The sequence below is a fragment of the Somniosus microcephalus genome, unplaced genomic scaffold (genome assembly GCF_052327205.1).
Source record: "Somniosus microcephalus isolate GS21.2 unplaced genomic scaffold, FLI_Smic_1.0 unresolved_chr6, whole genome shotgun sequence".
Lineage (NCBI taxonomy): Eukaryota > Metazoa > Chordata > Chondrichthyes > Squaliformes > Somniosidae > Somniosus > Somniosus microcephalus.
Genome location: NW_028225184.1, coordinates 43,748,762 through 43,763,166, shown reverse-complemented (window position 1 = coordinate 43,763,166; position 14,405 = coordinate 43,748,762).

The window sequence follows — 14,405 nt, the reverse complement described above, 5'->3', positions numbered from 1 at the left end:
ACACAGGCTTTTTAAACCGACAGAACCAGTCATGCGGGCTTTTTCATCTGACAGGAACAGTCACACAAGCCTTTTAAAGAGACAGGAACAGTCACACAGTCCATTGAAAGAGACATGACCCGTCACACAGTCTTATTAAATAGACAGACCCAATCACACAGGCTTAATAAAGAGACAGAACCATTCACTCAGGCTTATTAAAGTGACAGGACAAGTTACACGGACGTATTAAGGAGAGAGAACCAGTCACACAGGCATTTTCTTCTGACAGGAACAGTCACACAGGCTTTTTAAAGAGACAGGATTAGTCACACAGTCTATTGAAAGAGGCAGGACCAGTCACACAGGGTTATTAAAGAGACAGACGCAATCACACAGGCTTATTAAAGTGAAAGGACGAATCACAAAGGCTTTATAAAGAGACAGGACCATACACACAGGCTTTTTAAAGCGATAGGACCAGTCACACAGGCTTTTTAAATAGACAGACCCAATCACACAGGCTTATTAAAGAGACAGGACCAGTAACACAGGATTTTTAAAGAGACAGGACCAGTCACACAGGCTTGTTAAAGAGATAGAACCAGTCACACAGGCTTTTTAAAGAGACAGCACCTCTCATACAGGCTTTATAAAGAGACACGATCAGACACAAAGGCCTTTTAAAAAGACAGAATCAATCACATAGGTTTTTGAAAGAGGCAGGACCAATCGCACAGGCTTTCTAAGGAGACAAATCTAGACATAGGTTTTTGAAGAGTCAGGACATGTCACACAGACATTTCAAAGAGACAGAAACAGTCACAGAGGCTTATTAAAGAGAAAGGACCAGTCATACTGGCTTTGTAAAGTGACAGGGCCAGTCACACACATTTGAATGAGACATAAACAGTCACACAGGCTTTGTAAAGTGACAGGACCAGTCACACAGGCTTTTTAAAGACAGGACATAGAAACATAGAAACAGAGAAGATAGGAGCAGGAGTAGGCCATTCAGCCCCTCGAGCCTGCTTCACCATTCAATGAGATCATGGCTGATCATCCAAATTCAGTACCCGGTCCCTGCTTTCTCCCCATACACCTTGATCCCTTTAGACCTAAGAAATATATCTAACTCCTTCTTGAATATATTTAATGAATTGGCCTCTGCTGCCTCCTGTGGTAGAGAATTCCACAGGTTCACCACTCTCTGGGTGAAGAAATTCCTCATCATCACAGTCCTAAATGGCTTACCTCATATCCTTAGACTGTGACCCCTGGTTCTGGAATCACCGACCATCGGGAACACCCTCCCTTCATCTAGTCTGTCCAGTCCTGCCAGAATGTTCTTAGTTTCAGTCCGATCCCCTCTCATTCATCTAAACTCCAACGGGTATAAGCCCAATCGACCGAATCTCTCCTCATATGTCATTCCTGTCATTCCACGTATCGGCCTGGTGAATCTTCGCTGCACTCCCTCCATGGCAAGAACAACCTTTTCAGATAAGGCGACCAAAACTGCACAAAATACTCAAGGTGTGGTCTCACCAAGGCCCTGTACAACTGTAGCAAGACATCCTTGTTCCTGTACATGAACCCTCTCGCTACGAATGCCAACCTTCCATTTGCCTTCTTAACTGCCTGCTGCACCTGCATGCTTACCTTCACCGACTGGTGCACAAGGACACCCAGGTCTCGTTGCACTTCCCCTTCTCCCAATCTATTGCCATTCAGATAATAATCTGCCTTCCTGTTTTTGACACCAAAGTGGATAACCTCGCATGTATCCACGTTATATTGCATCTGCCATGATTCTGCCCAATCACCCAACCTGTTGAATTCATGCTGGGGTTTCTGGCATCCTCCTCACAGCACACACGCACAGCCAGCTTTGTATCAAATGCAAACTTGGAGATATTACATCTAATTCCCTCATATATTTCATTAATATATATTGTGAATAGCTGGGGTCCTAGGACCGATCCCTGCAGTACCCCACTAGTCACTGCCTGCCACAAAGAAAAATATCCGTTTATTCCAACACTTTGCTTTCTGTCTGCCAACCAGTTCTCTATCCAAGTAAATACCTTGCCCCCAATCCCATGTGCCTTAACTTTACACGCTAATCTCTTATGCGGGACCTTATCGAAAGCCTTCTGAAAGTCCAAATACACCACATCCACTGGTTCTCCCTTATCTATTCTACCAGTTACATCCTCAAAAATATCCAGTAGATTAGTCAAGCACGATTTACTCTTTATAAATCCATGTTGACTTTGTCCGATCCTGTCACCGTTTCCAAGTGTTCTGCTATTACATCTTTTATAATGGACTCTAACATTTTCCCCACTACCGATGTCAGGCTTACAGGGCTGTAATTCATCGTTTCACTCCACCATCATTTTTGAATAGTGGAGTAACATTATCTACTCTCCAATCCATGGGTACTTTTCCAGATTCTATCAAATGTTGAAAGATGACCAGCAATGAATCTACTATTTCTAGGGCATCTTCCTTAAGTACCCTAGGATGTAGCTTATCAGGCCCTGGGGATTTATCGACCTTCAATCCCGTCAATTTCCCGAGCACCATTTCGCTACAAATGCTGATTTCTTTTCGTTCAGGACCAGTCATATATGCGTATTAAAGAGACAGAAAGAGCCACACCGGCTTTTAAAAGAGACAAGACCTGTCACACTGGTTCTTAACCAGTCAGGACATGTCAATACGAGCGATTGAAAGAGACAGGCCCAGTCAGGCTATTTCTGGGGACAGCACCATTCACACAGCCTTTTTAAAGAGACAGGATCAGTCACACAGGCGTTTCAAAGAGACAAAAGCTGATAAACTGGCTTAGAAACAGATAGAAACAGTCACACCGTCTTTTTATAAAGACGGGACTTGACACTGCCGCGTTTTAAGGAGACAGGACCAGACCCAAAGGCTTTTTAAACATAAGAACTTAAGAAATGGTAGCAGGAGTAGGCCATCCGGCTCTTCGAGCCTGCTCCGCCTTTCAATGGGTTCATGGCTGATCTTCTGCCTCAACTCCATTCACCGGCCCTATCGCCATATCCCTTGATGTAATAACTAATCAGAAATGTATTGACATCTGTTTTGAACATACCCAATGATTGAGCCTTCACAGCCCTCTGGGACAGAGAATCCCAAAGATTCACCACCCTCTGTTTGAAGACATGTCTTCTCATCTCAGTCCTGAATGGCCTACCCTTTATCCTGAGGCTGTGGCCCCATGGTTCTAGGCTCCCCAGCCAAGGGGCACATTCTCCCAGCATCCACCCTATCAAGCCCCGTAATAATTTTGTATGCTTCAATGCGATCCCCTCTCATTCTTCTGAATTCAAGAGAATATAGGCCGAGTTTACTCAATCTCTTCTCATACGAATGTCCCACCATCCCAGGATTCAATCTCCTGAACCTTCGTTGCACTCCATCTGTGGCAAGTAAATCCTTCCTTAGGTAAGGAGACCAAAATTATACACAGTACTCCTGGTGTGGTTTCACCAAGACCCTATATAAATGGAGTAAGACTTCGTTACTCCTGTACTCCAATCCTCTTGAAATGAAGGCCAGCATAACATTTGCCTTCCTAATGGCTTGTTGCACCTGCACATTCACTTTCAGTGACTCGTGTACAAGAACACCCAGATCCCGTTGAGCACCTGCATTCCCCAATCTTTCACCATTTAGGAAATACTCTGCCTTTCTGTTTTTTTTTTAACAAAGCAGATAACTTCACATTGATCAGCTTAAAGTGACAGGGCCAGTGAAACATGCTTTTTCAAGAGGGAGGACGAGGCACACGGGCATTTTTAAGAGGCAGGGGCAGTCAAACTGGCTATTTAAAGTGACAGATCAATCTCACATGATTTTTATAGAGACAGCACCATTCACACAGGCAATTAAACAGTCTGGACCTGTCACACAGCCTTTTCCAAGAGACAGGAGAAGTCACACTGTCTATTTAAAGAGTCAGGACTAATCACACAGGCTTATTAAAGGGACAGGAACTATGACACTTGCTATTAAAAGAGACAGGCCCAGTCAGACAGGTTCTTTATGGAGACAGCACCAGACACAGCCAGCGATTTCAAGAGACAAGGCCAGTCACACAGGCTTTAGAAATACATAGAAAGAGTAACACTGTCATTTTATAGAGTCGGGATCTGACACACCCACGTTTTAAAGAGACAGGACCAGTGACACAGGCTTTTTAAGGAGGCAGGACGTGTCACGCAGGCTTGTTAATCAGAAAGGACCAGCACACAGGCTTATTAAAGAGACAGGCCCAGTCACACAGGCTTTTTAAAGAAATAGGACCAGTAACACAGGTTTATTAAAGGGACAGGACCAGTAACACAGGCTTTTTAAAGTAACAGGACCGGTCACACAGGCTTTTTAAAGAGACAGGACCAGTCACACAGGCTTTTAAAAGGGACAGGACCAGTCACACAGGCTTTTTAAAGAGACGGGACCATTCACACAGGCTTTTTAATCAGAAAGGACCAGTCACACAGGCTTTTTAATCAGAAAGGACCAGTCACACAGGCTTATTAAAGAGACAGAACAAATCACACTGTTTATTTGAAGAGACATGACAAGTCACAGACGTTTTAAAGAGACAGTACCAGCAACATGGGTTTTTGAAAGAGATAGCACTTGTCACACAAACTTTCAAACGACAGGACCAGTCAAAGTGGCTTTTTAAAGAAACAGGACCACTCACACAGGCTTCTTCAATGACAGGACCAGTTAGACATTGGCCCAGAAATTCGGTTCGGGGGCTTCCCGCGGGTGCAGTCCCCGACCTACACTTACCTAGCGCGCCGGGAGTTGACCTCTTGGCCTGCATGGAATTCCTCTCTGAGGCCTGTACCAGAGGCCGGCGCGCTTTGCTGGTGTGTCCCAGGGGCGTAGTTAGTGCGAAGCGTCCCCTGGGATCACGTGAGCAACAGGCAACCAATCGAAGCAGGGAATGCTCCATTCATAAGTCTTGACAGATTGACCTGTCAAAACGTATAAATGCTGAGGCTGTAAAACTTTACTTTACCTTCAAATAAATGTTTAAAAAACATCACACTTTGTAAATAAACTATGAATGACATTAAATAACTATTTTAAACAAAAAATAAAATTTTTGAAAAAAATAATTTTATGAAAGAACGGGGCTAAAAATAAACTTATCTTGCTTTAAAGTACTTAAAAGTAAAAAACCTGTGGAAAAAATGTTTAATATTAAATAATTGACCACTTTCCTTTGAAAACGAAGTCCTTACGGCTGCTTTTAACATTTCTAAAATGTGCAGACTTACCTGCTCATTAAAACCTGGAAAAAAAAAGGAAGTTCAACACGCGCGCGCAGACTCAAACGTCGCAAGGGAACTGTCTCTTAGCCCCTTGGTTCAGAGGAGAGGAAAGGCCGGTTTACGCGCATGCGCTGTGCATGCTGAAATCTGGAACTTCCAACGGGCCCACGCGTGAGTACCCTGTCCGTACTCACGCGTTGGGACCGGAATTACTGGACCATTAATATGGGAGAATTGTAATCTTCATATCGACTGGTGAAATCAAATTGGCAAAGGTTGTCTGGAGGACGAGTTCATGGAATGCATTTGGGATAGTTTCCTAGAACAATACATCATGGAATCAACCAGGGAACAGTTGATTTTAGATCTTGAATTGGGTAATGAGACAGGGTTAGTTAGCAATTTCATAGCAACGGATCCGCTGGGCAGACTGATCATAATATGATAGAATGACACGTTAATTTTAAGAGTGACTTGCCTAAGTCCGAAACTAGAGCCTTACACATATATAAAGCCAATTACATAGGTATGAGGGGCGAGTTGGCTAAGGCAAATTGGAAAAATAGATTAAAAGGTATGACGGAAGATAAGCAGTGACTAACATTTAAAGAATATTTAATAATTCTGAACAAAACTACATTCCTTTGAGAAACAAAAGCTCCACGGGAAAAGTGATCCAAGCATGGAGAACTAAAGAAGTTGTGGATAGCAATAGATTGAAAGATGAAGCTTATAATGTTGCAAAGAATAATAGTAATCCTGACGATTGGGAGATTTTCACAAACCAGCAAAGGCTGACCAAAAAAATTATATAAAGGGAAAAAATAGAATATAAGAGAAAACCAGCAAGAAATATAAAAGCAGATGGGAAGAGTTTGTAAAAGTATGTAAAAAGGAAAAGAGTAGCAAAAGTAAACGTTGGTGTCTTAGAGGCTGAGACAGGAGGAATTATTATGGGGAATAAGGAAATGGCAGAAACGTAAAAAAATATTTTTCATCTGTCTCCACAGTAGAAGACACAAAAAACTACCAAAAATGTTGGGGAACCAAGGGTCTAATGAGGCTGAGGAACTTAAGGTAATTAATGTATGTGGAGGAAATGCACGAGAAAAATTTTTGGAACAAAAAGCCGACAAATCCACTGGACTGGACGGCCTACATCCTCTGGTTTTAACGAGGTGGCTGAAGAGATAGTGGATGCATTGGTTTTAATTTTCCAAAATTCCCTAGATTCTGGAATGGTCTCAGTGGATTTGAAGGTCACAAATGTATCACCGCTATAAAAGAAAGGAGGGAGAGATGAAACTGGGATCTACAGCAAGTTAGCCTGACATCAGTCGTCGGGAAAATGCTGGAATCCATTATTAAGGAAGTGGTATCAAGTCACTTGGAAAATCATTTCATGATTAGGCCGAGTCAACATGGTTTTATGAAAGGGAAATCGTGTTTGACAAATTTATTAGAGTTTTTTGAAGATGTAACTCTCACGGTAGATAAAGCAGAACCATTGGATGTAGTATACCTGGATTTCCAAAAGGCATTATATATGGTGCCACATTAAAGGTTATTACACAAAATTAAGGCTCATGGGGTTCGGGGTATTATAGTAGCATGGATAGAGGATTGGTTAATGGACAGAAAACAGAAAGCAGGGCTAAACAGTTCTTTTTCAGGTTGGCAGGCTGTAACTAGCGGGGTGCCGCAAGGATCAGTATTGGGGCCTCAGCTATTTAAAATCTATATTAATGACCTAGATGAAGGGACCAAGTGTTATGTATCCAAGTTTGCTGATGATACCAAGCTAGGTGGGACAGTAAGCTGTGAGGAGTGCACAAGGAGTCTGCAAAGGGATATAGATAGACTAAATGAGTGTACAGTAAGTTGGCAGATGGAGTACTATGTAGGGAAATCTGAGGTTATTCACTTTGGTAGGAAGAATAGAAAAACAGAATATGTTTTAAATGGTGACTATCTTTCAAATGTTGGTGTACAGATAGATTTGCTTGTCCTCGTGCAAGAAACACAGAAAGCAGGTGCAGCAAGCAATAAGAAGGACCAATGGCATGTTGATCTTTCTTGCAAGAGGGTTGGAGTACAAGCGTAAGGAAGTCTTGCAATTGTACGTGGACTTCGTGAGACCACACCTGGAGTAATGTGCACAGTTTTGGTCTCCTTATCTAAGCAAGGATATACTTGCCCTCGAGGCGGTTCAACAAAGGTTCACTCGGTAGATTCCTGTGATGAGAGGGCTGTCCTATGAGGAGAGATTGCGTTGAAGGGGTGGTGGTGGCGTAGTGGCAATGTCACTAGACTGATAAGCCAGAGACTTAGTCCAATGCTCTCACAAATGTGGGTTCAAATCCCACCACGGCAACTGGCGAATTTAAATTTAATTCATAGAAACATAGAAGATAGGAGTAGGCCAAGCGGCCCTTCAAACTTGCTCCGCCATTCAATGTGATCATGGCTGATCATCCAAATTCAGTACCCTTTTCCCCATATCCCTTGATCCTTTCAGCCTCAAGGAACATATACAACTCTTTCTTGAATATATTTAATGAACTGGCCTCCACCGCCCTCTGTGACAGAAAATTCCACAGGTTCACCAGTCTCTGGGTGAAGAAATTCCTCCTCATTTCAGTCCTAAATGGCTTACCCCTTATCCTTAGACTACGACCCCTGGTTCTGGACTCCCCGGCCATCAGAAACATTCTGGAATTAAATGTTAGTCTTAGTAATGGCGACCATAATTTGATTGTTGCAAAAACCCATCTGGTTAACTAATGCCCTTTAGGGAAGGAAATCTGCTGTCCTTGCCTACATGTGACTCCAGAATCACAGCAATGTGGTTGAATCTTAATGGCCCAGCAAGCCACTCAGTTATAAACAACCGCTACGAAAAACAATAAGAATAAAACCGGATGGACCAACTGGCAGCGGAAACGACAACGGCAAACCCAGCCCTGTCGACCCCGCAAAGTCCTCCTTAACAGCATCTGGGGGCTTGTGCCAAAATTGGGAGAGCTGTCCCACAGACAAGTCAAGCAACAGAACAGCCTGATATAGTCATAATTACCGAATCATACCTTACAACCAATGTCCCAGACACCATCACCATCCGTGGGTATGTCCTGTCCCACTGGCAGGACAGACACACCAGAGTTGGTGGCACCATGGTATACAGTGGGGAGGGAGTAGCCCTGGGAGTTCTTAACATATATTCAGGACCACATGAGGTCTCATGGCATCAAGTCAAATATGTTCAAGTGAAACAGCCTGCTAATTACCACCTACCACCCAACCTCAGCTGATGAATCAGTACTCCATCATGTTGAACACCAATTGGAAGAAGCACAGAGAGTAGCTAGGGCACAAAATGTACTCTGGGTGGGGGACTTCAATGTCCATTACCAAGATTGGCTCGGTTGCAACACAACTGGCCGGAGTCCTAAAGGACATAGCTGCCAGACTGGGTCTGTGCCAGGTGGTGAGGGAAAAAATTACTTGATCTCGTCCTCACCAATCTACCTGTTGCAGATGCATCTGTCCATGAACAGCATTGTGGGAACTGACCACTGCACAGTCCTTGTGGAGACGTAGTCCCGTCTTCATGTTGAGGATACCCTCCACCGTGTTGTTTGGCACTACCAACGTGCAAAATGTGACAGATCTGGCAACTCAAAACTGGGCATCCATGAGGCGCTGTGGGGCAGCAGCAGAATTGTATTCAACCACAACCTGTAACCTCATGGCCCGGCATATCCCTCACCCTACCATTACCATCAAGCCGGGAGACCAACCCTGGATAAAAGAAGAGTGCAGGAGAGCATGCCGGGAACAGCACCAGGAATACCGAAAAATGAGGTGTCAACCTGGTGAGGCTACAACACAGGACTACTTGCATGCCAAACAACGGAAGCAACATGCGATAGAGAGAGCTAAGCGATCTCACAATCATCGGATCAAATCAAAGCTCTGCAGTCCTGCCACATCGAGTCGTGATTGGTGGCGGACAATTAAACAGTTAATAGGAGGAGGAGGCTCCAAAAATATCTCCATCCTCAATAATGGTGGAGCCCAGCACGTGAGTTCAGAAGACAAGGCTGAAGCATTTGCAACTATCTTCAGCCAGAAGTGCCGAGTGGATGATCCATCTCGGCCTCCTCCTTAGGTCCCCAGCATCACAGATGCCAGTCTTCAGCCCATTCAATTCACTCCACGTGATGTGAACAAACGGCTGAAGTCACTGGATACTGCAAAGGCTATGGGCCCTGACAACATTCCGGCAATAGTACTGAAGGCTTGTGCTCCAGAACTAGCTGCGCCCCTAGCCAAGCTGTTCCAGCACAGCTACAACACTGGCATCTACCCGGCAATGTGGAATATTGCCCAAGTATGTCCTGTCTACAAAAAGCAGGACAAATCCGACCCGGCCAATTACCGTCCCATCAGTCTATTCTCAATCATCAGCATAGTGATGGAAGGTGTCGTCGACAGTGCTATCAAGCGGCACCTACTCAGCAATAACCTGCTAACTGACGCCAAGTTTGTGTTCTGCCAGGGCCACTCAGCTCCTGACCTCATTACAGCCTTGGTCCAAACATGGAAAAAAGAGCTGAACTCAAGAGGTGAGGTGAGAGTGACTTACCTTGACATCAAGGCAGCATTTGATCGAGTGTCGCATCAAGGAGCCCTAGCAAAACTGAAGTCAATGGGAATCAAGGGGAAAATTCTCCATTGGTTGGAATCATACCTAGCACAAAGGAAGTTGGCTGTAGTTGTTGGAGGTCATTCATCTCAATCACATGACATCACTGCAATGTTCCTCAGGGCAGTGTCCTAGGCCCAACCATCTTCAGCTGTTTCATCAATGACCTTCCCTCCATTATAAGGTCAGAAGTGGGGATGTTCACTGATGATTGCACACTGTTCAGCACCATTCGAGACTCGTCAGATACTGACGCAGTCCGTGTCCATATGCAGTAAGACCTGTACAACATTCAGACTTGGGCTGACAAGTGGCAAGAAACATTCGCACCACACAAGTGCCAGGCAATGACCATCTCCAAAAAGAGAGGCTCTAACCATCTCCCCTTGACATTACCATCGCTGAATCCCCCACTATCAACATCCTGGGGGTTACTATTGATCAGAAACTGAACTAGAAGAGGTATATAATTACTGTGGATACAAGAGCAGGCCAGAGGCTGGTAATTCTGCGGCGAGTGTCTCACCTCCTGACTCCACAAAGCCTTTCCACCATCTACAAGGCACAAGTAAGGAGTGTGATGGAATACTCTCCACTTGCCTGGATGAGTGCAGCTCCAACAACGCTCAAGAAGCTCGACACCATTCAGGATAAAGCAACCCGCTTGATTGGCTTTCCATCCACCACCTTCAACATTCACTCCCTCCACCACCGGCGCACTGTGGCTGCAATGTGTACCATCTACAAGATGCACTGCAGCAACTCGCCAAAGCTCCTTCAACAGCACCTTCCAAACCCGCGACCTCTACCACTTAGAAGGACAAGGGAAGCAGACGCATGGGATCATCACCACCTACAAGTTCCCCTCCAAGCCACACACCATCCTGACTTGGACCTGTATCGCCGTTCCTTCACTGTCACTGGGCCAAAATCCTGGAACTCCCTTCCTAACAGCATTGTGGGTGTACCTACACCATATGGACTGCAGCGGTTCAAGAAGGCGGCTCACCACCATCTTCTCAAGGGCAATAAGAATGGGCACTAAATGCAGGCCTAGCCAGCTGACGACGCCCACATCCCATCAATGAATAAAAAAAAAGAATGGGCCTATACTCTCTGGAGTTTAGAAGAACCAGAGGTGATCTCATTGAAATATACAAGGTTCTGAGGGGGATTACAGGGTAGATGCTGAGACGTTGTTTCCCCTGGCTGGTGTGTCTAGAGCTAGGGGTCATAGTCTCAGGATAAGGGATAAGCTATTTATGACTGAGATGAGGGATAATTTATTCAGTCAGAGATTTGTGAATCTTTGGTATTCTCTGCCCCAGATGGCTGTGAATGCTGAGTCTTCGAGTATATTCAAGGCTGAGATAGGTAGCTTTTTGGGATCTAGGGGAATCAAGGGATATGGTGATAGGGCGGAAAGGTCGAGTTGAGGTCAATGAACAGCCATAATCTTAATGAATGGCGGTGCAGGCTCCAGGGACGGTATGGCCTACTCCTGCTCTTTTTTCTTATTTTCTTATGTTATACAGTTTTTAAAGAGACAGCACCAGTAAAACATGCTTTTTAAAGAAGTAGGATCAGTCACACAGCCTGCTTAAAGAGCCACGATCAGTCACACAGGCTTTTTAAAGAGAGGACCAATCACACATTCTTTCCAAAGTGACAGTACCAGTCACACATTCTTTCCAAAGTGACAGGACCAATCACACATTCTTTCCAAAGTGACAGGACCAGTCACACATTCTTTCCAAAGTGACAGGACCAATCACACATTCTTTCCAAAGTGACAGGACCAATCACACATTCTTTCCAAAGTGACAGGACCAAACACACATTCTTTCCAAAGTGACAGGACCAGTCACACATTCTTTCCAAAGTGACAGGAACAGTCACACAGGCTTTCTAAAGAGACAGGACCAGGCACACAGGCTTTTTAAAGAGACAGAACTAGACACATATGCTGTTTAAGCAAACAGGACCAGTAACACGGGCATTTTAAGCAGACAGGACCAGTCACACAAGCCTTTTAAGGAGACAGGACCACTCGCGTTTTTTAAAGAGGCAGCAATTTAAATTTTAAAGGATCAGTCGCACAGGCTTTTAACGAGATAGGACCTGACACACAGGCTATTACAGGAGGCAGGGCCTGTAGCACCGGCCTCTAATATCGACATGAACCGTCACACCGGCTTCTGAACTAGACAGGACCAGTCACATAGGCTTTTCAGAGTAACAGGACCAGTTTTACATGCTTTTTAAAGCGAAGATAATAGTCACACATTCTTTTTTAAAGAGACAGGACCAGTGAAACCCGTATTTTAAAGAGGCAGGAGCAGCCACATTGGTTTTTTTAAAGAGACAGGACCAGTCACACAGGCTTTATAATGAGACAGACCTGAAAAACTAACTTTTTAAAGAGACAGGACAAGTGAAACCTGTATTTTAAAGAGGCAGGAGCAGTCACATTGTTTTTTTAATGAGACAGAACCTGAAAAACTAGCTTTTTAAAGAGACAGGACAAGTGAAACATACTTTTTAATGAAACAGGACAAGTCAAACAGCCGTATTCATTGACAGGACCAGTCATACATACTGTTTAAATAGACAGGACCTCTCACACCGGCTTATTCATTGACAGGACCAGTCATACACACTGTTTAAATAGACAGGACCTGTCACATCGGCTTATTCATTGACAGGACCAGTCATACATACTGTTTAAATAGACAGGACCTGTCACACCGGCTTATTCATTGACAGGACCAGTCATACATACTGTTTAAATAGACAAGACCTCTCACACCGGCTTATTCATTGACAGGACCAGTCATACATACTGTTTAAATAGACAGGACCTCTCACATCGGCTTATTCATTGACAGGACCAGTCATACATACTGTTTAAATAGACAGGACCTCTCACACCGGCTTATTCATTGACAGGACCAGTCATACACACTGTTTAAATAGACAGGACCAGTCAAACCGGCTTATTCATTGACAGGACCAGTCATACATACTGTTTAAATAGACAGGACCTGTCACACCGGCTTATTCATTGACAGGACCAGTCATACATACTGTTTAAATAGACAGGACCTCTCACACCGCCTTATTCATTGACAGGACCAGTCATACATACTGTTTAAATAGACAGGACCTCTCACACCGCCTTATTCATTGACAGGGCCAGTCATACATACTGTTTAAATAGACAGGACCAGTCACACCGGCTTATTCATTGACAGGACCAGTCATACACACTGTTTAAATAGACAGGACCTGTCACACCGGGTTATTCATTGACAGGACCAGTCATACACACTGTTTAAATAGACAGGACCTCTCACACCGGCTTATTCATTGACAGGACCAGCCATACACACTGTTTAAATAGACAGGACCTGTCACACCGGCTATTAAATGAGACAAGAAAATAGAAACATAGGAGCAGGAGTTGGCCATTCGGCCCTTCGATCCACCATTCAATATGATCATGGCTGATCCTCTATCTCAATAACATATTCCCGCTCTCTTCCTATACACATTAATGCCTTTTCTTCTGGAAATCTATCTATCTCCCTCTTAAACATATTCAATGATTTGGCCTCCATAGCCTTCTGTGGTAGCGAATTCCATTGGTTCACCACCCTCTGATTGAAGAAATTTCTCCTTATCTCAGTCCGAAATGTCCTACCCTGTATCCTGTGATTGTGACCCCACCTTCTAAACCCCAACCAGGGGAAACATCCTCCCTGCATCCTGTCTGTCTAGCCCTGGCAAAATTTTATACGTTTCAATGAAATCCCCTCTCATTCTTCTAATCTCGAGTGAATACAGGCCGAGCCGGCCCAATCTCTCCTCATACGACAGTCCTGCCATCCCAGGAATCAGTCTGGTGAACATTCGCTGCATTGCTTCTATGGCAAGTATATTCTTTCATAGGTAAGTGGACCAAAACTGCAGACAGTACTCCAGGTGTGGTCTCATCAAGGCCCTGCATAACTGTAGTAAGACATCCTTGCTCCTCTACTCAAATCCTCTTGCAATGAAGGCAAACATACCATTTGCCTTCCTAACTGCTGGCTGCACCTGTATGTTCGTATTCATTGACTGGTTTACAAGGACACCCCGGTCCATTTTTACATCAACACTTCCCAATCAATCCCATTTTAAATAATACTCTATCTTTCTGTGATTCCTACCGAAGTGGATAACTTCACATTTATCCACGTTATACTGCATCTGCCATGTATTTCCCCATTCATTCAACTTGTCTAAATCGCCGTGAAGCCTCTTGTTATCCTCCTCACAACTCACAATCCTACCTAGTTTCGTGTCGTCAGCAAACTTGGAAATGTTATTTTGGTTCCCTCATCCAAATC